The 27819-nt window shown below is 38.2% G+C and overlaps 1 protein-coding gene across 12 annotated transcripts in view; it reads left to right on the plus strand.

Moving 5' to 3' along the window:
* The window catches only part of SGMS1 (sphingomyelin synthase 1), a 295457-nt gene that overhangs the window by 142931 nt on the left and 124707 nt on the right, over nt 1-27819 (plus strand). For 9 of the 12 annotated variants that reach the window (XM_082423837.1, XM_082423836.1, XM_082423829.1 and 6 more), the window contains 2 exons: nt 368-407; nt 7859-8002. The gene's annotated coding sequence lies outside the window, so the exon portion shown is untranslated. The remainder of the gene's footprint in view (nt 1-367; nt 408-7858; nt 8003-27819) is intronic. The other 3 variants (XM_082423835.1, XM_082423834.1, XM_082423830.1) reach the window with 2 other exon arrangements.

Genomic DNA, 27819 nt, shown 5'->3' on the forward strand with positions numbered 1-27819 from the left:
GAAAACATGCCTTCATGCTTCTTTATCTTTCTCTGTATTGCCAGTTAGCGGTTATTTAGCTGAATGGTGAGAAGATAATTTATAAAATATATGATTCTAGAACTCGTGATACCGTTAGTTACACTTGGAATGCAATTTTTTATTGGCATTGACTTTACATGCTTGCTTCTGCATGGCTTTGCTTTGTAAAGCTTACTGTGAGTACCATGACAGCCAGAAATTAGCTGGGAAGTGGGAAAGAACAATTTTTGCTATGGCTAGGGAACAAGAATTAAATAATAGTTACCTTGGATTTTAAGGTTTTTTTTCTTATAAGCAGCTCATGACCAGAAGAATGCAGTTTAATTTACTTACTATTTTCTTCTAGATTGGAAGGAAGACTGATAAAGAGAAATAACAGGATTCAGGTAAATGGAATTAATTTCTTTATGTACCTTTTATGTTAAGTTTACATTTTTCGTGTTTTCCCATGAGAAGAACAAAACAATTTTTGTGGTCAACTTGAATATATAAGGAATGTTTTGGGGCTATAGATGTAATAGTCAAGTACATACTTACACCATTTAATTAATCTAGTTACACATGTATATTTAATAATCACATTTATATAAAACAATATTACAATTAATACTTTTTTCCTACTTCAGAATAATTTTCTTCCAACTCTTTACATACATATTTGATGTCAGTGTCTTCATTATTAGAGTCACATTTTTGAAGCATCCAGTACCATTTGCCAAGCATGTTATCATTTTAGCTGTTTGTGATACAGCACTTTTGGAATTCATGTATGGTGCTATAATTGGAAATTGTATTCCAAGCCACAAGAAAGTATTTGCATAATGTTAGAACAGTCGCTATTTTCACTCTTTCTGTGTAGATGAACATAGGAGATCTCCACTGTGTAACAGTTTGTACATTTGCCTTGTTAAATATTCTTTCCTTCCTTTCTTCCTTCCTCCCTCCCTTCCTTCCATCCATTTATTCATTTATTTATTTGGAGATAATTGCACGTACATTGTTTTAAATTAAACTAGTGGGCTTCCCTGGTGGCGCAGTGGTTGAGAATCTGCGTGCCCATGCAGGGGACGCGGGTTCGAGCCCTGGTCTGGGAAGATCCCACATGCCACGGAGCGGCTAGGCCCGTGAGCCACAATTACTGAGCCTGTGCGTCTGGAGCCTGTGCTCCGCAACAAGAGAGGCCGCGATAATGAGAGGCCAGCGCACCGCAATGGAGAGTGGCCCCCACTTGCCACAACTGGAGAAAGCCCTCACGCAGAAACGAAGACCCAACACAGCCAGAAATAAATAAATAAAACAAACAAACAAACAAAAAAAGTAAAAAAAAAAAAAAAACACATAAATTAAACTAGTACTGTAGCAGCCATTCCCTGTTCTTCTTTTTTTTTTTTTTAATTTTACACTTTATTTATTTATTTTTTTGGCTGTGTTGGGTTTTCGTTTCTGTGCGAGGGCTCTCTCCAGCTGCGGCAAGTGGGGGCCACTCCTCATCGCGGTGCGCAGGCCTCTCATCATCGCGGCCTCTCTTGTTGCGGAGCACAGGCTCCAGACGCGCAGGCTCAGTAGTTGTGGCTAACGGGCCCAGTTGCTCCGCGGCATGTGGGATCTTCCCAGACCAGGGCTCGAACCCGTGTCCCCTGCATTGGCAGGCGGATTCTCAACCACTGCGCCACCAGGGAAGCCCCCCTGTTCTTCTTATACTCCCATTACTCTTTTACCCAAAGATGGTACTTTTCAACTCTTTTAGTTATATTTTCTGATATCCACCTACCTATTTCTAAATAGCCCACTGTGTGCATTTCTTGATTTCTTTTAAAATTTTAGACATACACATTGATTTCCCGCTGAGGATTTACCTCTCATACACAACTCTTAACCCTCAGTACACATCTACTCTTCCTGTCTCTTGCAGTCATGTTACAGTCTGTGGTTGAATACATATTTAATGTTTGCTTTATTATGACTATATTTTGTTTATGACTGAGCTTTGTGAGACGTATGTTAAAATGTCTCAGGCCATTCTGCTTTCTAGTTGGTTGTATGTGAACTATTTTATTTCTCTGGAAAATGTTTGACTCTTTTCTTTATCCCCAGAATTCTGAACTTTCACCCTGGAACGTATGTCTTATGGCTTGTTGATGTTCATGGTCCTTTCAATTCAGAGACTCATGTCCTCTAATTTGGAAATTTTTCTTATACTATTTCTTTGATAATTTTCCTTTTCCTCCACCCTTTTCTCTGTCTTCTGTCTGTTTGTTAGTTGGATATTTGGACCTATTGGTTTGATTCTCTAATTTTTTAATGTCTATTTCTTAGCTATTTTCTCACTTTCTGTGTTTTTCTTTTTTTCTGAGAGGTTTTCTCAGTATTTTTTTGAACTTCTAATTGCTGTCAGCATATTTTTAATTTCAAATTTAATTTTTTATTGGCCTCTGAATATTTCTTTAAAAAAATGGGATCCTGTTCTTATTTCATGGATACAGTATTTTCTCTTTTCCCTTGAGAATATGAATTGAATGATTTTGCAGGTTTTGTCTGCTGTTTGAACTTTTCTTTTTCCTCTGTTTCCCCTTTTTATCAACGTGTTTTGTCCCCTGATTTTAATTTATTTTGTTTTTAAAGATTTTTGGGGGGCTTCCCTGGTGGCGCAGTGGTTAAGAATACACCTGCTGGGCTTCCCTGGTGGTGCAGTGGTTGAGAATCCGCCTGCCAATGCAGGGGACACGGGTTCGAGCCCTGGTCTGGGAAGATCCCACATGCCACGGAGCAACTAAGCCCGTGAGCCACAACTACTGAGCCTGTGCGTCTGGAGCCTGTGCTCCACAACAAGAGAGGCCGTGATAGTGAGAGGCCCGCGCACCGCGATGAAGAGTGGCCCCCGTTTGCCGCAACTAGAGAAAGCCCTTGCACAGAAACGAAGACCCAACACAGCCAAAAATAAATAAATAAATAAATAAATAAATAAATAAATTTTAAAAAAAATAAAAGAAGAGATGACTACTATCTAAAATAAAAAGAATACGCCTGCCAATGCAGGGGACGCGGGTTCAATCCCTGGTCTGGGACGATCCCACATGCCACGGAGCACCTAAGCCCGTGCGCCACAGCTACTGAGCCTGCGCTGTAGAGCCCGTGAGCCACAACTACTGAGCCCGCGTGCCACAGCTACTGAAGCCTGTGAGCCTAGAGCCCGTGCTCCGCAGCAAGAGAAGCCACTGCAGTGAGAAGCCCGTGCACCGCAATGAAGAGTAGCCCCCGCTCGCCGCAACTAGAGAAGGCCCGCGCACAGCAACGAAGACCCAACGCAGCCAAAAATAAATAAATCAGTAAATAAATTTATAAAAAAAATTTTTTTTGATGAGGACCATTTTTAAAGTCTTTATTGAATTTGTTACAATATTTCTTCTGTTTTATGTTTTGGTTTTTTGGCTGTGAGGCAGGTGGGATCTTAGCTCCCGGACCAGGGATCGAACCCACACCCCCTACGTTGTAAGGTGAAATCTTAACCACTCGACCGCCTTGGAAGTCCCTTGGCCCCTGATTTTAATGTTAGAGGTTTTTCTCAAATTAATGGTGAGACTTTAGTTGTCTGTCCATATTTGGGAGTGAGACTATAAAAAGTAGACTGGAAATTTGTTTACCTAGTGGACTTCACTATAGGCTTTTTGGACAGGAACCGGGACGTGTGAGTTGCTGTCTCCAAGACATCAGAATCTGCAAATCTTTTTTCTTGGATCTTTCAGTTTCTCCAAAACGGAATCCTCTGTTTACGTTTTTGTGGGGTGAAAGCTGGCCTGTGAGGATTTGCGGGAGCCACGTTGGGGGTGGGGGCCAGACGTCTCACCATCCAAGCCTGTGATGCTGACTTCTTGATGCCTCTATTTCAAGCTTATCTGATGTCTCTGAGTCTGAAGTCTTGCTGTATCGTTTTCTCCAGAGAGTAAACTGCTTCCTCTTATGGAAGTAAGGATGGTTGGGCTGGCTCTACTAGTTGGGGAGAAGATCTGGAGTTCTAACTGCCTTTTTGGTTGTTGTTTAAATCCACACAAATGTATTACCTTACAGTTCTGTAGGTCAGAAGTCTGACATGGGTCTTACTGGGCTAAAGTCAGGGTTGTCTGCGGGGCTGCCTTCCTTCCTTCCTAGAGGAGAATCCATTCCCTTGCTTTTCCCAGCTGCTTGGCTCTCGGCCCCGCTCCTCCCTTTTAAAGGGGCAACAGCAGGTCAAATACATCTCATGTTGCATTTCTTTGACCTCCTGTCTGCTTACCTCTTTCACTTTTAAGGACCCTTATGATTACATTGAATCTGTCTAGATAATCCAGGATAATCTCCTTAATTTTTTTACTGTGGTGAAAAACACAATATAAAATTTACCATCTTAACCTTTTAAGTGTATAATATAGTAGTGTTAACTATATTCACATTGTTATGCAGCAGGTCTCTGAAACTTTTTCTTCTTGCAAAACTGAAACTATACCCACTGGACAACTCTCCTTTTTCCCCTGCCCCAGCCTCTGATAAACACTGTTCTATTTTCTAAGAGTTTGACTACTTCAGATGCCTCATATAAGTAGAATCTTATAGTATTTACTTTTGTGATTGGCTTATTTTACTTAGTGTAATGTCCTCAATCAAGGTTCATCCATGTTGTAGCATATGACAGGATTTCCTTTTTTTTTTTTAAAGAGTAAATAATATTCCATTATATGTATATACCACATCTTCTTTATCCATTCATCTGTTGATGGACATTTAGGTTGCTTTCACCTCTTGGCTATTGTGAATAATGCTGCAATGAAGATGGTTGTGCAAATACCTCTTTGAGATCCTGCTTTCAATTCTGGGCGAGGGGTAATACACCCAGAAGTGGGATTGTTGGATCATGGGGTAGTTCTATTTTTAACTTTTTGTAGAACCTTCATGCTGTTTTCCATGGAGTGACTGCACCATTTTACATTCCCACCAACAGTGCACAAGGGTTCCCTTTTCTCCACACCAACACTTGTTTTGGTTTTTGAGAGTGGTCATCCTCACAGCTGTGAGATGGTGTCTCATTTGGTTTTGATTTTCATTTCCTTGATGATTAATGATGTTGAGGATACTTTCATATGCTTGTTGACTATCTGTACATCTTCTTTGGAGAAGTGTCTATTCAAGTTTTTTAACTGGGTTATTTGGTTTTTGGTGTTGAGTTGTAGTAATTCTTTATATATTCTGGATATTAATCCCTTATATTATGTATAGTTTGCAAATATTTTCTTCTGTTTCATAGGTTGCCTTTTCACTCTGATTGTTTCCTTTGCTGCACAGAAGTTCTAAAATTTGATATGGTCTCATTTGTCTATTTTTAAAGCTTTTGTTGCCTACGCTTTTGGTGTCATAGCCAAGAAATCATTGCCAAATCAAGTGTCATGAAGCTTTCCCCCTATGTTTTCTTCTAGGAGGTTTATAGTTTTAGGTCTTACATTTAGGTTTTTAATCCATTTTGAGTTAATTTTTATATATGGTATAAGGTAAGGGTCTAACTGCGTTTTGTACAGACTTTAGTCAGTCTCCCTCTTCTCAGCTCTTTACTGTCTTCTCCCAGGAACCAGAAGCTGCATGTTCTGAGCCTTTCTGGAGCATTCAGCTGGATTTTTGTTTGCTTCTCAGGCAGTGAGGTTCCAGCCTGTTCTGCTCTGCTCTACTCTGCTCAGCAGTCATCTCTGCCTTCAGCTTCCAAAATGCCATTGATGTCTGTTGTCTTCACTAATATACTTTTCTGTTCTTTTTGTCCTTATGGATTTATATCTTTTGTCCTCTTTGCTATAATTTTAATGGGGTTGAGAAGGAAGTAGAGATAAACAGACCTATCCCATTGGGCATCCATAATCCCCAAATCCATATTGCTTTTTAAAGTGATATTTAAAAGACTTTTAAAAACTGATACCTCACATTTGCTATTGTTAGATCCTACCTCTGAAAATAATTGTTCAATCTATTTCTTTGCTTCTTTTTGTTAACCAGTTTCTGTCAAGGGACCTATAAGCGTCCAAAGCTAGCATTAATTAAAGTTATTTTCCCAAACATTATTTTATTATTCAAAACAAATAGATTTTTGTTTGTAATATAAGACTTAGTGAGGTCTTGAATATAAGGTGACACCCTATTTCCTGAGTTATACTTTTTTTAGGTGGGCGGAACCCTTGATTTATCTTTAGGTATATGCATTGTATGTTGGTATCATCAGAAGATGATGTTCTTTTATATAAATATATTTTACTCTGAAGCCTTAAAAAAAAATTAATTAATTAATTAATATTTGGCTGTGTTGGGTCTTCATTGCTGCGCGCAGGCTTTCTCTAGTTGTGGCGAGCAGGAGCTACTCTTCGTTGTGGTGCGCGGGCTTCTCATTGCAGTGGCTTCTCTTGTTGTGGAGCACGGGCTCTAGGCGCACGGGCTTCAGTAGTCGTGGCATGCAGGCTCAGTAGTTGTGGCTCGTGGGCTCAGTAGTTGTGGCTCGCAGGCTCTACAGCGCAGGCTCAGTAGTCGTGGCGCATGGGCTTAGTTGCTCCACGGCATGTGGGATCTTCCCAGACCAGGGCTTGAACCTGTGTCCCTTGCATTGGCAGGCAGATTCTTAACCACTGCGCCACCAGGGAAGCCCACTCTGAAGCTTTAATTGAACACTTTTAAGCTAATGTAATGGCAAGAGAGTCCTTTTTGTTTGTTTTTAGTTAGTTTGTGACAGTGGCTTTCTATTGACTGTATTTGATTATTTACAAGGTTAGTGCTATTTCTTACAGATAGGATAAAGATTGGTTAAAATGGGAGATTGCTTGGTATGACTAGGTGCTTAGGGACTATCAAGAGTAGTTTTTTGTTCCAAGAATTGTTTCTTCACAAAGTTTAGCCTGTTAGTTGTCTTAAGATAGGAACCCAGTTTGGTCCATGCAAATCCCTAGGATTTTTATCCTGGGGTCCCGGGATGGGCTTCAAAGAGTTGAAGAGCCTCCTAAAATTTGAGTGGTAGTAGAATAGGCTTAGATATCATCAGATATTCAATGATGAGGGGCTTGTGTGATCCTGAAAATAGTTGAAAATCCACTTCTAATAGATTATTATAAAGAAAAAAAAATAGAATGTTACTGATTAAAAGAAACACTATCAAAATGAAATGCCACCTTGCTAGATGCCATTAGAGTCCACATTCTTTCACATATAAGTACAAATGACCATAAATAGGGACTAAAGGAACAACTTTCTTTGTTCTTTGTCACATGCAAAACATTATCTCTATCTTCCTGGTTATGCACACACCCATTTACACACATATAACTATGAAAGGTATCATTCATGAGGGTAATGTTTTAGCCTAGAGAAATGACCACCTTTTTATCAGTCAACTTGTAAAGAGGGTAACTTAGGAGTTATCCTTTGTTTTCATAGTGAAACTGCTATACTTTATTTGTGAACATCAGTTATTTGTTGACAGTTAAAGATAGTAGATAAATATATAAAAGGAGAGATACCTCTATGTGATAGAGGGTTACAGACTTTTGTTTTCAGTTAAGAAAAGATGGGATAAGTTTATGTTATGTATATTTTATGACAATTTTTATTAAAAGATTGAGGAAAGAGAGAAAAAAAAAAAGAAAAAAAGATAGGGGTGAGAAAAGATGGGGTGGGAGGTGGGGAAGGTCAGTTGTGAATTTTTGTTTCCAGTCTAATACTTGAAAACTTAAATGCTTTTCTTTGTAGTGAGGTGTCCTGGATTGATAAGGTCTCTTTCAATGTAGGAATTTCATGATTCCATTTTCAGAGTGGTTAAGCTTAAATTGCTCTTCTATTCTAGGTACACCATTGAGTTCTTTGGGATGCACGAAAGTGTCTGGCTGGGAAGCTTATGAAATAGAAGACAAGACCCTGCCTCAGGAAGCGTACATGAGAATAATTTTAAAGGAACCCAGCGATAAATGCAAAACAGTAGCTGTTGGAGGTATGTCATGACTTAGAGCTTGGATTGAACCTGGTGTGGCACACTCTGTACTAAGTCAAGTTGAGCCATTCTCTGGGAACCTTCTTAGAGCAGAACCTCACCCTCTGGCCTCAAATACACTAGTGGCTGTTGTTCTCTGAACTTGACTGTGTAATGGGATGTCACTCTTAACTCTTTCTTAAGCAACTCTGACTCAGCCCCTCTAGAGTCCTTCCTATTGCCTGGCAGACAATAAAGATGACAGTAAAAAGGCAACATTTGACTATGGACAAATGAAAGCAATGGTAAATTTCTAGCCGGATGCCTCACTGCCTTCTCTTCTGGGAATGGGGCAGTTAGTATCAAAGCTCGATGAATGTGTGTCCTTTGAATCAGCTGTTACTTACTGGCTTTTCTCTACCCTGTTTGATATGAAGGCCATATCTGAGTCTGACTGGGTAGTGGCTGCATCTGATTCACTGGTTCCCTGTTAGTCATTGAATTTGACCTGCTTGTCTCCTTGACCCCTCAAGTTACAGTGTTAAGTGGTTATTTCGTTTTCTTGCTTAGAGCGATAATTCTTTACTCCTCAACCAACTTTATCATCAAGGTCCGGGTAATGCATTATTTCACATCCTTCGACCTTCAGCGATGTCTGGCTTTTGATGCACTGGCTCCTTTTTTATGGCATAGCCTATGTCATGTTGTGTGTCATCTTGATCCTTTAGGGGTTCTTTTTCCCAATCTACCAATATAGAACACTTTAAATATACCCTGTGCCAAGTAGTTTATATCTTCGATCATCATACCATCATGAGAACATTAAACAAGTCCCACTTTCTTTTTTTTTTTTTTTCATAATTCATGAGACTATGGCCTCATTAAGACCTTTAGTCTCCTTAATCCAGAGCCTCCAACATACATCAGTTACCCTGTGCAATTTTTTTTTTAATTAATTAATTAATTTATTTATTTTTGGCTGTGTTGGGTCTTCGTTTCTGTGCAAGGGCTTTCTCTAGTTGCGGCGAGCGGGGGCCACTCTTCATTGCAGTGCGCGGGCCTCTCACTGTCGCGGCCTCTCTTGCTGCGGAGCACAAGCTCCAGACGCGCAGGCTCAGTAGTTGTGGCTCACGGGCCCAGTTGCTCTGTGGCATGTGGGATCCTCCCAGACCAGGGCTCGAACCCGTGTCCCCTGCATTAGCAGGCGATTCTCAACCACTGCGCCACCAGGGAAGCCCAAGTCCCACCTTCTAGATGAGAATGCTGAGGTTCCAGGTGGTTAAATGACTGGCCTACTACTTCTCAGAGAGTAAATGGCGGAAATGGGATTTATAGCATTTAATTAGCATATTAAAATCAAGTATTTTCTAATTTTATAATTTTACTGAGAGTATATTATCGGTATGTGACATTATTGAAATATGCCCTCTTTCTAACATACGCTCTGATGTCTTTGTTGATACATTCTGAATTGATTATGAAGCCAGTATAGGAAGTATGAGTGGACTTTGATGTTTCTGATACAATCCTGTTGTGTCTGTGACATTTGCACCAGTACCCAGATCCTTTCAATATAGTTAGTGAAGATGATAAAGACAAGGAATGATGAGATTTTGCTAGAAATCTTCTCATGTAGTTCACAAACTTGTTTCAGAGCCTGAATCCTTTAAAACGTAGGACATCTATTCAAGTGCTTAGTCTTGGCTCAGGTGATCACTTTCAGTATGTATAGCTGGGAAGTTTCCCTGAAGGATGTGAGTTTTAAGTTTAAGTGAGTTTAAGAATACATTGTATCCACTTTTTTTTTGTCCCCAGTAGTGGGCAACATGAGTTGAAAATCTGTGTATTTAGACTTCTGAAATATTTTTATTAAATTAGCAGAGGCTATATATACTGATAAGTATTCTAAATCCTCACTAAAATCCTGGGAGGTTGGTGTGGTAACCTTCTTTGAAAGATGAATAACCTGAGGCTTGTGACATTATGAAACTTGCCCAAGCCCGTGCAGTTAGAGAATGGTAGAGCCAGAACTTGAACCTAGATTTGTCTGATTTCCCGGACTGCGCTTTGAACAATTACGCTGCCTCACTGATTACACGGTGGTGACATTTAGATTGCAAATGTGGCCAAGGATTTCTTCCTGCTTTACATTAATACAAAGGCAGTCTTAAAGCAAACAGTTAAATAGGCCTCACCCTCACAGAAGCAAAGGCTTCTAGATAGCCTGGTGTAGTCACTGATGGGGTTGCATCCAAACAGTGACAATTCTGTTATGATGGACTGAGAACTGGGAGGTGTGCCTCCCCGGCTGTGTGTCCTTCCTCACACTGAGCCTAGTACTCTGCCGGGAGCAGTTAGGCTTGGCTCACCTGAGCAGTTGATGAGCAGCTGTTCCTTCCAAAGCAGTTGTGGCTGGAGTTTGGCTACAGAATCACACAGCTCTTGCATTTGTATATGAGTCTCAAAATTTATGAAATACACAAACCTTAGAACTTCAGGTATATTGTACCAATTTTACTAAAAGTAAAATTTCTTTTTGTTTTTAAATTTGCTTTTTTCCTAATTCTAAACAGAAAATTTGATGAGCATTAACAAGTACAAACAACAAAATACAAACCACCACTCAGAGGTAGCTGCTGGTAATATTTTGGTGTGGATGCTGCCAGTTTTTTTTCTTACGACTACGTATACCTTGTAAAAAGTACAAAATTAGAATTATAGTGTTCTAGATCTGTTTTTACTCAGTATAACTTAAGCGTTTTCCCCCGTTTTTAAGTTTTCTTTTACAACATGCTAAAAAGTGGCTACAAAGTGTTCCATGTGGGTAATAACATAAGTTATTCCATCTTATTATTAGGTAGACCTAATCCTCATTCAATTCAGTTAGTACCTCTCCAGATTAGGCCACAGTGGTAGGACAGAAGTATTAAAATAAACAAGAACTCCATAATTGCCACTAGTTTTTATATATCTTGTAAAATAACTAATGAGGGTTAAGATATGATGAGAAAACCCAGATCACTTCCTCTGTCACATTATACAGTGAACCTGACTTGTAAATTTCCCAGTACAAATGCATGAAGGGAGTACTGGAAATTCCCTTTTGACTTGTAAATTTTGAAACGTCCTTTTTCTTTCATTGAGGTAACCCATCTATGACAAGTAACTTCAGTTTTCCCGTGGTTAGAAGAAACTTCTCAAATTCTTATTTGCGGATAGCTTGGCCCTACTAGTTCCATAATGTACTTGATGCTTCATGTACTAGTTAACTAAGCAATTTTTCCCCTCTTTTTTTTCGCAAGGAGCCCCAGGCCTCACGAGTGATGCTGTTTTACAATCTCTTAGAAACATTCACCATGCGGTACAAATGTGGCTTCTCCTGAACTGGAGAGTTCTGTGCTCCTAGGGGGTCAGAGTTCTCAAATGGTGTTTACAGCTGAGATGGGTCAACATTTAATAGACGCATTCTACTTAGGCTGATACGAAGCCGGGACTATAATGTATTGTTCCTTTTTATTCTTCTCTAAAGGCATCACTATTAAGTTAAATTATCATCATTATCATTATATCATCATCCTCACCAGGCCAGTGCTTTTCAGACGTGGTTCCTCATTGCCCTTGAAATTCCAAAATACCTGGGAGTGGGTTACGGGTGAGGGAGGAGGGCAAGGCCTTTGACCACCTTCTTGTCTCATCAACTAACAGCTCTGCTTTTATGTGTTTTATATAGTGAACTTCCACGGAGTTTTGTTTAAAGAAAGTTTTGTTTACTTCCTTAAGGAAGTAAAGACTGAGAATCACTGTGGCGTAGTGAACCTACAGGAGGATGAAAAAGAGAAGGAAAATAGATGTTTGCACAGCATTACTTCCAGTGTTCATTATGCCTGTAATTCTCCTGCAGGGACACAATCCCTCTTGGGTTTGGTACTTAACCATAGGCACTCCAGTTGGAATTCCCATAGACTGACCTGCTTTTAGGGCAGTGGTTTCCTTAGAGGTGCCTCGGAAGTTCTAAGGTTAGGAGAGGTGGAGTGATAGCCTTACAGTCATTGGTGGTAGAAAGTAACTTTTGGTGATGGGGTCAGTGAATGGTACTAAGTATACCCCTGCAGGGTTAGCCCTGGGAGACTGGTCTCTATGTTCTGGTTGATGTGGGTAGTATGAGGGCATTCTTGCCATCAGAGTGATGTGGTGCGTGATATTGAGTCTGACAGCCTGTGAAGTCTTCTTTATCTATTTCTAGATTCTTTTAGAACATTTTGGGTGGGCTGTCTTAAATTGAAGATTGATATTAATGAATCACAGAACTGACCCCTCTTGAATCAGGTACTTTAGCTATGTTTGTGCCACAACTCAGTGGATTAAGTAAAGAATTTCCCTAAAGACCAGCTTGGTAATATTTTTTAAATAAAATTTTGCTCCTTTTCAATGTTTTCTTTATTGAGATATATTAAGTATACTTATTTTATGCTGATAATTCCAGTATCTGAAGTCTTTTCAGATCTGATTTCATTTGCCTGTTTCTGTTGGTGCTCATTCATAGTGTCGTATTTCCTTGTGTTTACGACTTATTGGCTGAACTCATGTTCCTTGCAGTTTTTATCTGTGTGAGTTCTTTAGGGTCAAGGTGAAAGATAGGTTTTCCCAGAGAGTATTTATATTTGCTTCTGCCAGGTACCTGTAGGTACCATCAATCTAGACAGTCTTTAAATTAAATTCTCTGCTTGAGCTTTCTTGAAGCATACAGTATGAATTTAGACCACAAAACCACACAGAGTACTAGATGTTGGCTGTGAATTCTCAAGGGAGATTTTCCGCCCAGACCACTGCCATGCCTCACCTCACCCCCCAGAAAGGTGCTGGGGATAAAAAGCAGTTTCTCTTCTCTTTTGATGGAGCAAGTTTACTTCTCATTCATTGCCCATATCCTGAGGGTATAGTTCTGTAAAGTTCCAATTTTATGCCGGGAGCTCTTAAACTCACCAGCTTGAGGAGTCCTGGTTTTATCTACTCTCTTGCTCCACGTAATCGTTATAGTAAGTTCAAGGTGACCAGGGTTCTGGTTTTATTGCTTTCTTACTTCCCAGCTTTCCTACTTTTACTGTCTCTTACTTTATTGTCATCTCACTGGTACATTTAAAAAGATGTTATATTTTCTTCTTTATTTTTATTTGGGAGAGTAGTTTAAGATATCTGTTGTGTCATTCTGCATAAATGAAAGATCTATTTTTGTTGAGTAGGTGCTTCTAATAGATGAGGTGGGAAGATATTTAGGGCAGAGCTCAAAAAATTATTAAAAATTTAGGTACAAGCCCAGCCTCCCCTTTTAATTTGAGTGTCTGCCGTGTACAGTTGGATTAGGTCAGGAATGAGGTGGAGAATAATTCCTTGTAATATGCTTTCTGAGTTGGTGGGGACTTTGATGTCTTTGACACATTATTTATTGAGATGAGATTTATTTTTGTTCATTGATTTGATTAATTAATTGTCCAATATTTTCCTATATCTTATAAGTTTACCCTTCTAGGTAAAATTCCTAAGATTCCTAAGTTTACCCTTCTAGGTAAGATTCCTAAGTAACTCCCCCACTTTATGGGGGTTTATTTGTTATATTTCGTTATGTGATATCTGCCATAGGTCCACATGATGATGTCCTGAGAGGCTCTGGTGTATGTTGGTCCATTTATTCAATATTATTTCATTTGATTCTGAATTAGTGGAATATTATTTGAAAGTGAAAATAGTTGCAATTAATATAATATTAATAATAATTAATATGCCAGTGATACAAAAAAGAAATCAGTCTCAAAAAGAAATTCTTAATGTTATGGTTTAAATGTACAATGTGCAGATCCTGCGGAATCAGTTTTATGATTTGAAAATTCAGCTGCCTCAGTACTCTTTGGGCACTAAATAGGAGTTTAGCAAGAAGCATTGCCATCTGACAGAAATATGTAATACGTACATGTGCCACTCACTAACCTAAATGAATTACACACTCTGTTGTGAACTTTAATTTTCTTGTTTTGAGACTCCCACATTAGATTAATGTTGCAGAGGAGGACCTGCTATCAGGGTTACTGATCTAACGCAGGTAGCCTTTCCTGGTCCATCTGTCACTCTGCGTTGCTACATTAGAACACAGTTTCCTGGAAACAGCGATATATTTGGCATGACTTAAACTAATGATTACTTTTTTTGAGCATGTAGCGTGGTGCTAAGCAAATGTGAAATGGAATAAATGTTGATTTAAATTGGAAGAAAGCTCAAGTTATGATGATTAGGGTAGGGATAACGATTGCCTGGAACAGTTATGTATTTTAGATTATGAAAATTAGTAGTGTGTTTTAAATATTTGCCATGGAAGGAATCACAAACATACCATGGTAAGCATGCCAGCTGGATTAATAGCATGATTTGTCAGCTGCACACTTACATAAGACCATATTATGATTAGAAATTTTAAGATTAATATTTGAAGGGCTTGGTGATGTTTATTTATTATGATTTTTTTGAGTAGCTGTGTTTGGAAGTTTTAATTTTAAATGTGTTAGCTTAACAGATCTTCACATTTAGTTCTGAAAAAATGGCTGTTTGTTTTTAAAATATTGTAATGTTTACTTTGAATTGGCATTGGTGGAAACAGTTTCTAAGGAGGGAAATGGTTTGCATCCCACGTTATAAATATTTTCAGGCTTTTAAACTATTTGATCCAAAGCATCACTATTTATTATTTTTTGCTCAAAATTTGAGAACATAGAATTTTCCTAGTGTTTTTTTTTCTTATCACAGTTATATTTTTCAGCAGAGTACATTTCTGAGAATTATATCATTGATATTTTTAATAAATTGAATAAATTTAGGTTGACAAGGAAAGCTCACTAATTTTAGAGGAATTCTTAAGAAATCCTTTAGTAAAATGAAGAAAGCTTTCTTGATGTGAATAGTCTTTTCTCTTTTTTATGCAGGGGTTTTTAATCTTGGGGCACTCTTTTGATAATTTTTTTTAATATCACATTCAAAGATATACTGAGTATTTTTTTGACTGCATATATTTATTTCTACCTACATTAATTTGGGAAAGAAACCATAATAGAAACAAAGATTATATAAGTAATAGCTCATTTTTAGAATCTTTTTCTTCCTAAATATTTGGTGGGAAAATGTTAATTATTAGTGTATTCACTTTCAAACTTCCACACAGTCAGAAAAGCAATTGTTAAAACAAATATTTGAAGACATAATTAGTGTCCTAACATTCTCAACATTCTATTGCTTTTCTCTTCTGTCAAAGTGAATAATCAAAGTAAACTAAAACTTAGTTGTCTTTCTTATTGATTGGGCCCTGTCTGGGTGAAGAACACATAAATGACATCTCTTTGTAATCCAGAATCTGGTTTTTTTTTTTTTTTTTTTTTTTTTGGCTGCACCTTGCAGCATGCGGGATCTTAGTTCCCCAACCAGGGATTGAACCCATGCCCCCTGCATTGGGAGTGCAGAGTCTTAACCACTGGACTGCTAGGGAAGTCCCCAGAATCTGTTTTCAAACTCACTCCCCTCTTAAACTTTGTTTTCTGTACAGGAATGTGTAATGTCTTAGGCTCATCATGTAGAATAATCCAGAGTGATCTCCCTCCCATGGATTTATAGCAGTTATTTCTTTTTTCCCTCTTTTGCTACTTAATCCTTAGCTGGCCTGTGCCATCTCTGACATTATTGTTCTCATTATTTTAAAAACAAATTCTGTTGACAGTTTCCAATAGTCTGAAACTGTTAGAAGATAATAATATAATAATATTATTAAGAATAATAATAATAAGATAATAATATCTACTATGCACTGTGTGCCTTTTATATCCTAAGGTCTTTATTTACATGATCTCTAATGAGAACCCTGGAACCTTGCAGGGATCTTCATGAACTTCCTTCATGCAGCAAACTTTGGGTGTTACATTTATGTTTTAGACCCTCCTTTAGATGCGTTAGGTTGTGAACAAAGGGAAAAAACCCTAAACAAGCCCCAAACTTGTACCATGGAGCTTATAGCCTAGTGGGAGAAAGAGGCTAAACTAGATGAATAACTAAAATACATGTGTGCTAGATGGTGATCAAGGTTCTGGCAAAAACTGAAACAGAGAAGTGGGTGGGAGTGTGGGTATGAGTGAGGGGTGTGTGTGTGTGTGTGTGTGTGTGTGTGTGTGTGTGTGTGTGTGTGTAATGTGTTCGCTGTAGCACAAAGTAGGGAGGGCAGGGAAGGCCTCAGAGGGAAGGTAACATACAAGTAAGGTCATGAAGGAGGGGAGGGAATGAGTTTGCTCATTCTGGGGCAAGAACTTCTCAGGCAGGAAGGTAGTAAGTATAGAGGCCTGGATACTTTCTTTGTTTCAAATCCAGGAAACCAAAGCTCAGCCTTGCCCAAGGTAACACAGTTCCAAAGCACCGGTTCGCTGGTTCACACCCTAATCTGTTGCAGTCAGAGCCCTCACTCTTTCAAAGCCCTCGCTCTTTCCGCTACCCTGGGTGACTCTAAAAGGAAATTTGTATTCATCTTAGGATGCTTTCCAGCTCCTAACAAAGTGCATTGTACATCGTGAGCACTGAAGATCAACCGTGCTGCTCTCAAGCAAAAGTAATAGATAGGTAGGTAAACAGATAGATTAGTTTTCTCTACTCAGCTAGCAGAACCTCAAAATGATAACCTCTTCCTCAAATCTCTTAAGAGCGTTAAGAAAAAATTTTTAGCAAACTACCCTTTCTGCTTTTTCTTTTCTTTCTTTGAAAAAATTTTTTATTAGTATTTTGCTTTAAAAATCTCTGTTCTTGTTTATTTGTGAGATTTCAAGAGTACACTCCTAATTGTGTACAAACTGACACAAGCAGTAAGTAGTTTAGAAGGGAGAATATACGACAGTAACAGAGACAGACGGGAAGGTTTTTTCTCTGTTCCCTTTAAGAGATATTGCTCTTTTGCTGTTGTTGTGTATGTGGAGCCTGTGAAAAGGGAGTTCACTAGGATCATGGTATACAGTGTCATTTTTAAGTCTGAATAGTGAAAACATTAATTGGTAGCAGATTAAGTGAAGGTATCATGGGGGCTGTGAACCCAAAGACTTGCCGATGGGGCCTCACCTTGTACCGAGCACCGTTCCACCACTTGTCTCACGTTCCCTCCAAGAGGGATAGCAGATCACTGGTCATGACTGACATTTGGCACTGGCCACCTGAATTTGGGGTACTAGCTGCGATTTGAGTCCATGTGTGCTACTTTTCGTTCTTGATCAGAATGAAGAAAAATATTTTTTAAAATTCTTTTTGGATAAAACATTTGTTAACCAGTGTGCTGTTTATGGCTTTGTGATTTTGATATTAATTATGGTGAAGTAACCCTGGCTCTCATTCTTACAATCCTGACCCAAGTGATCTGATGTGGGGTTTTCTGGTCGGACTCATTGGATTTTAGTGACTATAAGAACCTAGTTTAATATAACTATTCTAGGGTTATCTCCCTCTTGGAACCAGTTTGTGGGGATTACTGAAAAGTTAGGGTGGAGGCCAAAAGTTTGGCAAGTAGGCTAAGTAGACTAATCATTTTCCTTTGTATGAGCCTTGCCTTCTTTTTTGTATAAGAAAAGAGTTACGTCAGTAAAGAGTGTGAGATTGTACTGAATTGATTCAGGTGACATTTGAGGGAAACATTCTTGTTCCAAAGATGTTTGTGTATTTCGAGTGGATTTTACGAGCTACTATTTGAGATAAATAAATGTTTGGTAATCACTTTGTTCTCTGGCCTTGGTAGCAGTTCTATCCAACAGTAGTTCTTGTCTCCTTTTATTCATAGCCTCTATTTGGTGGTGCTGTTTTTTCCACTTCTATGGTTTCTTCTTCTTCAAAGTGCTACTTTGCATGTGGCTCTCCTGGCCTCTCCAACTCATCACTTTCACCTTCAACTCCCAATGCTACCTGGATCGGCATCTCTCTTGATCCACTCAAACAATATATTGAGCAACTGTTTCCCAGTAGACACTGTTCTAGGTACTGGGATATAACATTGAGCCAGACAAATGCCCTCTTCTCATTGCTTGGGGGCGGGGAGAACAGACAAAGAACAGACAAGCATGTCAGGTAACGACAAGTTTTAGGAAGAAAAATAAAGCAGGGATAGGGTATGGAGTGATGGTGAGAATGGCATCTTCCACATGGTGTATTTGAGTGCTGACTGCAGGAGCAAGCCTCAGTCAGGGGGATCTGAGGAGAGTGGGCTTCAGGCAGAAGAAACTGCAATTGCAGAGACCCCGACGGGAGAGTGTATGAGTGACGGCCAAGGGGCCGGGGTGGCTACAGTGCAGTGAGTGAGGGGAGAGTTTTAATATATGAGTTCGGAAGGGTAGTCGGGGGCCAGCTCATAGAGCACCTCTGTAGGCTATGATGTAGAGTCTAGCTTTTGCTCTGAGTGAGGTGAGACGGTACCTGTGGTCTTAAGCAAAGAAGTGACTTATGATCTGACTTATGCCTTAAATCCCTCTGGTTGCTATGTGAAGACTGTCCCACAGGGGACACAAGAGGATGCATGGAGACTATTGCCAAAGTCTAGGCCAAGATGCATAAGCCTGGACCAGGGTGGAAGGAGTAGTGGAGGGATAAGACATGGTGAGATTCCGGATATATTCCTGAAGGAAGCTCATAGAATTTGGATATAAGTTAGATGTGGATTTGCAAAAAAAAGAGGCATGCTGGTTTTCTCCCAAGATTTCAACCTGAGCTGCTGGTAAGTTAGAGTTATTATTTACTGAGATGGGAGGAGAGCACAGGAGGAAAATGTTGCGGTTATAGGGCAGGTGGGGAGTAAAGTCTTTATTAATTAAAATAACTTTAATTATTATTGTTAATAATTAAACAATACCTGTTAGATATCTGAGTGAGCATGTTGAGCAGCTGGCTATTTGAACCTGGAGTTCAAGGAGTCCAGCCCAGAGATATCTTTTTAATTGAGAGTTGTCCTAGAAGAGATGGTATTTAAAACCATGGGATTGGATGGGAGCACCTAAAGTAGTTCTCAAAGTATAGTAGGGACCCATGGGTTCCTTGGACTTTCATAGGGAGGTCAGCAGAGTTAAAACTTTTTATAATAATACTAAGACGTACAGTTCAGTAGCGTTTTCCAGAGACTATGTGTGACATCATAGCAGATTGAATGCAAACACAGTTATGGGAATCTGCTGTTTCCTATTAAGCTAGGTATTAGGGAGATTTTAAAAAATGTAAAATGATACTCTTCTTCTTACTCATATATATGTTTTTATTTTGGAAAATGTATTTTCTATTAAAATATGTTATTATATGTTGATAGGGCTTATAGTTGCTTTTAGATGAATTAATAAATATTTAAAAGTTTTCTCAGTTTTTAATACAGTAATTATCTATAGGTATAACCCTCATACACAAACATTTTTTGAGATCCTTATCAGTTTTTAAAAGTGTAAAGGGGTCCTGAGACCAAAATGTTTGAGAACTGCTGACCTAGAAAGCAAATGATAATAGGGAGGAGAGCTGAGCATTGAATGAACCTCTGGGCACTTACAGAGATAAGGAAGAGCCCACGAACGGGGGTGAGAAGCAACTGCTGGAAGGAAGGCAGACAGTGGAAAGAGTGTGAGGTGTTCTGGGGGCCAAGTAAGGAAAGAATTTCAAGTGGAAGCAAGAGAACAACCGTGTCGCACGCTGCCGAAAGGTCATATTAAATGAAAATCGAGAACCAACCATTGGCTTTCGCGATGTTGGAGGTCATTGTTGATTTTGAATTGACTAGTTTCAGTAGAGGGGATAAAAGTAGGCTCAGGAGAGAATAGAAGAGAAGGGATTTGTATCACAATTAGAGTCCTGAGAGTGAGAATTCACTCACCCCATCACTTCATGTTGAGGCATAGCCTGACCAGCCTTCAGATTTACCTCCGATGGGAACCCACGCCAGGCAAACCAGCTATGAGGTTGGGATGGAGGATGTGGGCAAGTGGTACAAGATGTAGTTATCTAATCCCCTGTGCTGTGGAGATCATTTCCTTTAAAAGGTGGAGGGGTTATTTTTTCTTGACTTAAGAAACATGTTTATATGGAGTTAGTTGCTGAAGTTTTTTCTTTCTTAAAATTATTGTGTCCTTCAAAAGGAATAACTGAATTTATTATATTTACTTCTTGCATTTTATTGGTCAATATTAAATATTATGGTTTTCGAGGGAAAAGAAGTGATATATTTTTCCCCCAGTGAGGTCTTTACCAATTTATATTAAATTTATTTACTTAAAATTTACGGTAATTTCTCTTCCACCCAACTGAGAACTCTTCAACAATAAGGTGGAAGTTTTTCATTTTCATTGCCCTAGTGACTATTGTCTTGCCTGGAATACAGTAGGAATTTAATATTTTAGAATAGTAAGATATTAGAACATTCGGATTTATGCTTTATAGTTTATTTTTTGAGTGCTTTTTTCATTGTGTTGTTAAAAGTAAACTTTAAATTGTTAATGGGATAAATAAAATTAGATAAAACCTAAAGGGCAGGTTGTTTTTAATTCCTCTAGGTTGGAACAAATATCAAAAAGAGTATTTTGATAGGAAACAGATATTAGTTCTTTTCCCTCTGCTTTGTTTGGGTGTATATTTCAAAAACAGCGTGACTAGGGACTTCATGGCAGTCCAGTGATTAACACTTCGCCTCCCAGTGCAGGGGGTGTGGATTTGATCCTTGGTCAGGGAGCTAAGATCCCACATGCCTCATGGCCAAAAAAACAAAACATAAAACAGAAGCAATATTGTGACAAATTCAATAAAGACTTTAAAAATGGTCCACATCAAAGAAAAAATCTTTAAAAAGTCATGACTGAACTAAACACACACACCTTCTGTTTGGAGGCTTTAGAATTTGTCCCCCAGGGTAATAAGAGAAATACTTTTGACCTGTGAGAGACCATATCTCCTTCAGAACTAATTCAGAGAAATTTTTTTGTGCACTATCTTTTTTTTTTTAAATTTTATTTATTTATTTTTTATTTTTGGCTGCATTGGGTCTTTGTTGCTGCGTGCGGGCTTTCTCTAGTTGCAGTGAGCGGGGGGCTACTCTTCGTTGCGGTGCATGGGCCTCTCATTGCGGTTGTTTCTCTTTGTTGTGGAGCACGGGCTCTAGGCACACAGGCTTAGTAGTTGTGGCACTCGGGGTCCATAGTTGTGGCTTGCGGGCTCTAGAGTGCAGGCTCAGTAGTTGTGGCACACGGGCTTCGTTGCTCCGCAGCATATGGGATCCTCCCAGACCAGGGCTTGAACCCGTGTCCCCTGCATTGGCAGTCGGATTCTTAACCTCTGCGCCACCAGAGAAGTCCCTGAACTATCTTTTAATTTGGGTATAATTTTACATACTATACAAGGTACAAATTTTAAGTGAACAGTTCAGTGAACCAACATCTCTCTCAAGATGTAGAACATTTCCGTCGCCCAGAAAATTCCCTTGTGCCATTTCCAGTCAGTTGTCCCAGCACCGAAGTAAATGGTAATGTGATTTCTATCAACAGAGCTTAGTTTTGCCTCTTGCAGAACTTTGTAGAGTTATATAGAATGTACTTGTGTGTCTGGCTTCTTTGGCTTCACTTAATGGTGTTTTTGAGAGTCATACTTACTGTTATGTGTATCAGTAGGTTGTCTCTATGTTGGCTGAGTAGTATTCCATTGTATGAATTTACCTATTCACCTATTGATGGACATTTGGGTAGTTACAACTTTTGGCTATTGTGAATATAACTACAGTGAACATTATTATACAAGTCTCTTTGTGGACATATGTTTTCATTTCTTTTGGATATATACTTGGAAGTGCATCACTGGATAAGTGTATGTTTAATTTTATAAAAAATTGTCAAACATTTTCCTAAAGGGGTTGTATAATTAAACATGCCCATCAGCAATGTATGAGAATCTCCAATATGGTCCAAGCCTTTGCCAACACTTGCTATTATTATCATTCTTTTCAGTATTGGCATTCTAGTGGGTGTGATGTGGTATCTTGTGGTGTCCTGACTTCCTTTATGATAATGATGTTGAAAAATTTTCATGTACTTATTGGCTATTCCGGTGTCTTCTTTTATAAAGTATCAAGTCGTTTGCTATTTTAAAGATTGGGTTGCATGACTTTTTTATTCTTGAAGTATAGTATAGTGTAGTAGTTCTTTATGTACTCTAGGTACAAGTCCTTTGTCAGATATATGTACTGTAAAGATTTTCCAGTTGGTGGTTGCTTTTTCATTTCTTGATTATGTCTTCAAAAAAGCAGAAGTTGTAATTCTGAAGAAGTCCAGTTTATCAGCTTTTTCTTTTATCCATAGTGCTTTGCCTACTTAATGGTCATAAAGACATTCTCCTATGTTTTTCTGCTCTATAGATTTAGCACTTACGGTTAGTTCTATATAAGGTGTAGAGGTCAGGATTCATTATTCTTTCCATATAGATATCTATTTGTTCCTGTCTAATTTGTTGAAAAGACCATCCTTATACCCACTGAATTATTTTGACATCTTGGTAAAAAAAAAAATCAGTTGACCATATATGCGTACCTCTATATCTGGCCTCTATTCTGCTGTGTCGTTCTATTCATCTGTCCTTACACCATTATGGTATTTTGTTAGTGTCTTTGCCTGGTTTTTGTGTCAAGGTCATGTTGGTATATCCTTTTCCACCTGTTTATCTGTGGCTTTGCATTTAAAATACATCTGTTTTAGGTAATATGTAGTTGGGTATTACTTTTTAATGTATTCTGACAATCTCTGCCTTTTAATTGGAATGTTTAGTCTATTTACTGTAATTATTGATATGGTTAGTTTTATATCTACCGTTTTGTTGCTTCCTATCTGTCCCATCTTTTAGACATTTTCTTTTAATCCTGTATCTCCTTTTCTCCCTTCTTTTTGTTTAGTTGAAAATATTTTAGCATTACATTTTAATTTCTCTTAGATTTTCAGCTACACCTCTTCATATGATTTTTACAGTCTCTCTGCTGATTATAATATTCATCCTTAATAAAAAGCCTTTTTGAATTAATATTTTACTACTTTGTATAAAATGTAAGAAATCTACAATATGGTTTCATTTGCCCCTCCCCGTCCATTGCACTGTAGTCTTCATACAATTTATGTCCATATATGTTAAAAATATACAATTCAGTATTATACTTTTAATACAATATATGCTAAGTATATATAAAGTATTTGTATACACAAACTATATTTTATACCGTATATCTAATAAGTATGTCATAAGGGAATTAAGAGAAATAGTCTTTCATGTTTACCTACACATTTACTATTTCAAAGGTTCTTCATTCCTTTCTGTAGATTAAAATTTACATCTGGTATCACTTCTCTTCAGCTGAAGAGCTTTCTTTAGCATTTCTTGCAATGTAGGCCTATTGGCAACAGATTCTCTCAGTTTTTATTTATATGGAGATTTAAAAAATTTTTCCTTTATTTTTGAAAGATAATTTTGTTGTAGATAGAATCCTAGGTTGACAGTTTTTTCTCTCCCCTTCTTTCGGTGATTTGAAGATTTTTTTGTCTTCTGGCCTCTTGTTTCTGATGAGATGTCTGCCTTCATTCTGATTATTGTTCTCACGTGTAACATGTCTTTTCTGGATACTTCTAAGATTTTGTTGTTGTTGTTATCTTTGGTTTTCATGGCTAGGTGAGGTTTTCTTGTGGCTGAGTTTTCTACATTTGTGTATTGCTGTTTTTGCTCCATTTTGAAAATTTCTGGCCTGTGTTTCTTTACACATATTTTTCTGCCCCATTCTCTCTACTCTCCTTTAACATGTAAATTAGACCACTTGATACTGCCCCACAGGCCATTGAGACTCTTTTAAAAGCACTGTTTTTTTTCTATACCTCAGCCTGGATTCTTTATACTGACATATCTTAAAGTTCACCAGTCCAAGCTGTTCACTGTTGTGTCCAACCTGCTATTAATCTAATCCAGTATGTTTTTATTTCAGATATTGTAGTTTTAAGCTCTAGAACTTCCTTTTTTATTTTTATTTTTTGCAGTTTCTATGTGTCTCCTGAAATTTCCTATTTCTTTACCCATTATATCTATCTTTCTCTGGAGATTCTTTTAATATGTTTATCATTGTTAGAGTTCTTGTCTTCTAATTCCATTTTCTGGATTATTTGTAGATCTATTTCTGTGCACGGATTTATCTTTAACTATGGAGTTGCATTTTCCATTTTCCTCACATATCTATTAATTTTTAATTGTATGCTGGACAATGCAGATGCTACATTGTATAGATTTGGGATTCTGTTGGGTTTTGTTCAAACAAGTAGTTAAGTTGCGAATCATCTTCAGTGTTACGTAGGCTCATTTTTATGTTAGCTATTTCCATTTTGCCTGTATTTCCCAGGAAATATCCTGCAGTCAAGGTGTTCTTTATTTCTTAATCCATGTTGCTTCTGTGGTGTCACAGGAAAGTCTCAGGCCTTTACCAGGCTCCTGAAACCTGCCATGCCACATCTTGAGCTTTAAACTCCTCTAAGGTGGGCAGCTGTTGGAATCTGTCAGCTTTCAGAAAACTTTTCAACTGTTGTTTTTTTTCTCTGGGATCCTTGGAGTCTCATAGCTCTGGGTTTAGCCAACAAGTGTAGAATTTATTTGCAAATTTGGGGCTTCAAATATAGGCCTGACTTCCTCATTTGGGGGATTTTTCTTCTCAATTTTTATAGCTACCTTGGCAGGTCTATATTCTGACCAGTAAGACTGTGGTTTGCTGCTTGAGTTCCATCTGCTGTGACATAAACTTGGTTGTGCCCTCACAGAATAAGCTGTATAAATGTAAATTATCATTCAGTGTGGTTCCCTTATTTAAGGGCTATAGATAATCCACTTTCTGCCTGCTTTTGGTTATTTTCCAGTGCCTTCAGAGTTGCCTTTTATATTTGTCCACGGTTTATAATTGTTATTGGATGGTGGGCAGTTCTGCCATCATAAAGCCAGTCTCTTAAAGAATTTGTTTTGTGTGGTTTATTTCTGTCATTTGTAAAGAGGTGTTGAACCTCATTTTCATTTGGAGTTTAAAAATACCTTCAAGTCATGCATAATGGATGTTTGTTACTGGCCAATTACACATTGTTTAGATATAAGACAATATTTATGAAATGATTGGTATTTATGAAAAGAAATATAAGATGTTAAAGCATACTCTAAGATGGGAAATTTGGTAATCTTCTCTGACTTAGGCATAGGCTGATGTCAGATAACCACAAGAATTCTAATTAAATATACTTATTATATGTATTTAAAGACTCTAGTGTAAGCACTGGAAATAAATTTCAAGTAAGTACTTCAGCATTCCTAATGTCTGGCTGCCAATTTCTGACCTATATAAATAACCTTTAAGAGAGAAGATATCAGTTTTGAAGTTTCTTATCTGCCCCTAATGCATTTGGTCACTAAAATTGGCTAGGTAAGTTAGTGCAGTTCTCAGAGTCCAAGACTAGAAAGGAATTAGGCCAACTTAAAATATATCATGCTCCAGGAAAAGTAAGGATGTAGTTAGAAACTGAAATTAACACCCTCAGCATTGGTACTATTTTGCTTTTGTCTGCTGATGTTCACCATGGTAGATGTATCATCATTATGATATTGGTAGGAATGGGTGAACATTTAAGGAGGTCAGAAACATTTTTTTCTTCACGCTGTCAGCAAAGCTATGTTAAATAATAACAGCATTGCCCCGTTTCACATTTTCCCTATGTATACTGTTTCTTTCAAACAGCTTTGAAGTGTTGTCTAATCAGCAGGGATTTTTGTTTTAAATAACTTTAAAAAACTCTTTAAAATATATGTGGTGATTGTATAAAAAGAAGAAAACACTGGTAAATAAAAAGGAAAAAATTAAATTAACCCAAATTCCTCTATCAGGTACAGCCACTTTGGGGGGCATACACCCTTTTAGTTATTTTCCTGTTTTATTTACAAAAAAGGATCATACTCTATGTATTTTATCATCTATTTTTTGCCCAGGTATTTCAGGCAGTTCTATAGGTATGTGAATGTTTGTGCTTCTATACATGCTGTGTGTATTTATTTAAGCAAAAAGAAATTATGCAGATAACTTGTTTTAAATCTATCCAGCTAAATATTATTGAATGTACTAGGGCCCAGTATACTGAAAATTTTATCATTAACTGAAACCACATTTGCATTTTTTTAAAAAAAACTGATGGGCATGAGAGGAACTTCTTTGTAGCTTCTACTTTAACAAACCTAAGAATGAGTAGCCTGCTCTTATTCTTTTTAAACGTGAGGGCAGTTCGCTTACTGGCACCTAGTCACAGCCTTCCCTCTTCAGCTTTATCACATCGTACATTGTTGAGGCTGGAAAAGCCCCAAAGTTGCCCTGCAAAATCATGCGTTGCTGATCATCACCAGCTATATACTTAGTCACTCAGTGCAGAGTGTCCTTTTGAAACACTCAAGCCTTCTATTTAATCAAGGTCTCATTGCCAGTGTTGCATCTGGGTGTTGAACAAGGCAGGTTTCTGGAGTTTATAGTCTAGAAGGGAAGCAGACGTTAAACTAGGAAGGAATTATAGGTGCCCTGAGAGTAATGAAGAAGTTCAGTGTCATAGAAATGTATGGTAGGTGTCTTGACCACACCTGGCACGTTTGAGAAGAGCTTCTTGGAGGAAAAGATGTTTAAATTGACACCTAAATAAGGAGCAAGATTTAGGTAGGAAAATGGGACAGGAAAAGTCAGGGAGAGTTTTCCAGGTGGAGGAACTGTCAGAGACAGAAACCATGATTCATTCAGATGCTTCTGTTCCTCTCAATTTTCTTTCGTAGTTACTTTTGAAACATTGGGATGATTTTTCCCATAATCACCCATGTAAAATATAGGGTAAGCTTGGACTTCACAGTTCTGTGAGTCATAATCAACACAATATTTTACAGATGGGTTCTTTGAATGTTAATAACTTTGGATAAGCAACTACTGAACAAATGCATCACTTCAGTCTCTTAATCAAAAGGCCGTGCTGAGCCGCCAGCAGATTCGGGACTTATGGGAATGGCAGCGCTCAGGGTACTTGCTGCCAGTTGAATGGTTATGTTGTCCCTAGATTTTTCTCTCTGCTTCTTTAGTATGTCATATGGCCTCCTGTGAAGGCCAGGTGACTGTCCAGGCCAGGCTTTAACAAACTACAGCTGAAAGGCCAAATCTGGCCGGAGACTGGTTTTTGTCAGTACAGTTTTATTGGCACACAGCTATGTCCATTCATTTTCATGTTACCTGTGGCTGCTTTCAGACTGTAATGGCAGAGCTGAATAGTTGTAAAAGATATCATATGCCCTGCAAAGCCTAAAATATTGACTATTTGGTGCTGACCACTGGTTTAGGCATGATCTGTAACCAAATGCCCCCACATCGTTTCTCTGTTTTGGTTGGTGTTTCTTCCCATATTCTTCACGGCCAGTCTGCTGTTTGTTCTTTCTGTTGTTCGAATTTTTCTTCCTTCTCTCCTTTCTTACCAGTTATCCTGGGCTGTGCTAATAAATAAATGAGGCTGACACATCTCATTGCATTCTGTCACACTGCATCATGGTCAGTCTTTGTTTTCGGCTCTTCTCCACTTAAATTTTGATCACTACTTATTCTCAGAGGCCTTTCCAATGACTTCTTGCTTCATGGTGGCCTAGAAGAGAAAAAGCACAAACTTTGGCTCCAATAGAAAAAAAAAAATGTGTTTCACGTTGAACCCTGCCACTTAGAAAGTAGGTTCACTTAGGCATGTCACTGTAATTCTCTGAAC

This window comes from Balaenoptera physalus (genome assembly GCF_965194825.1).
Source record: "Balaenoptera physalus genome assembly, chromosome: 14".
Lineage (NCBI taxonomy): Eukaryota > Metazoa > Chordata > Mammalia > Artiodactyla > Balaenopteridae > Balaenoptera > Balaenoptera physalus.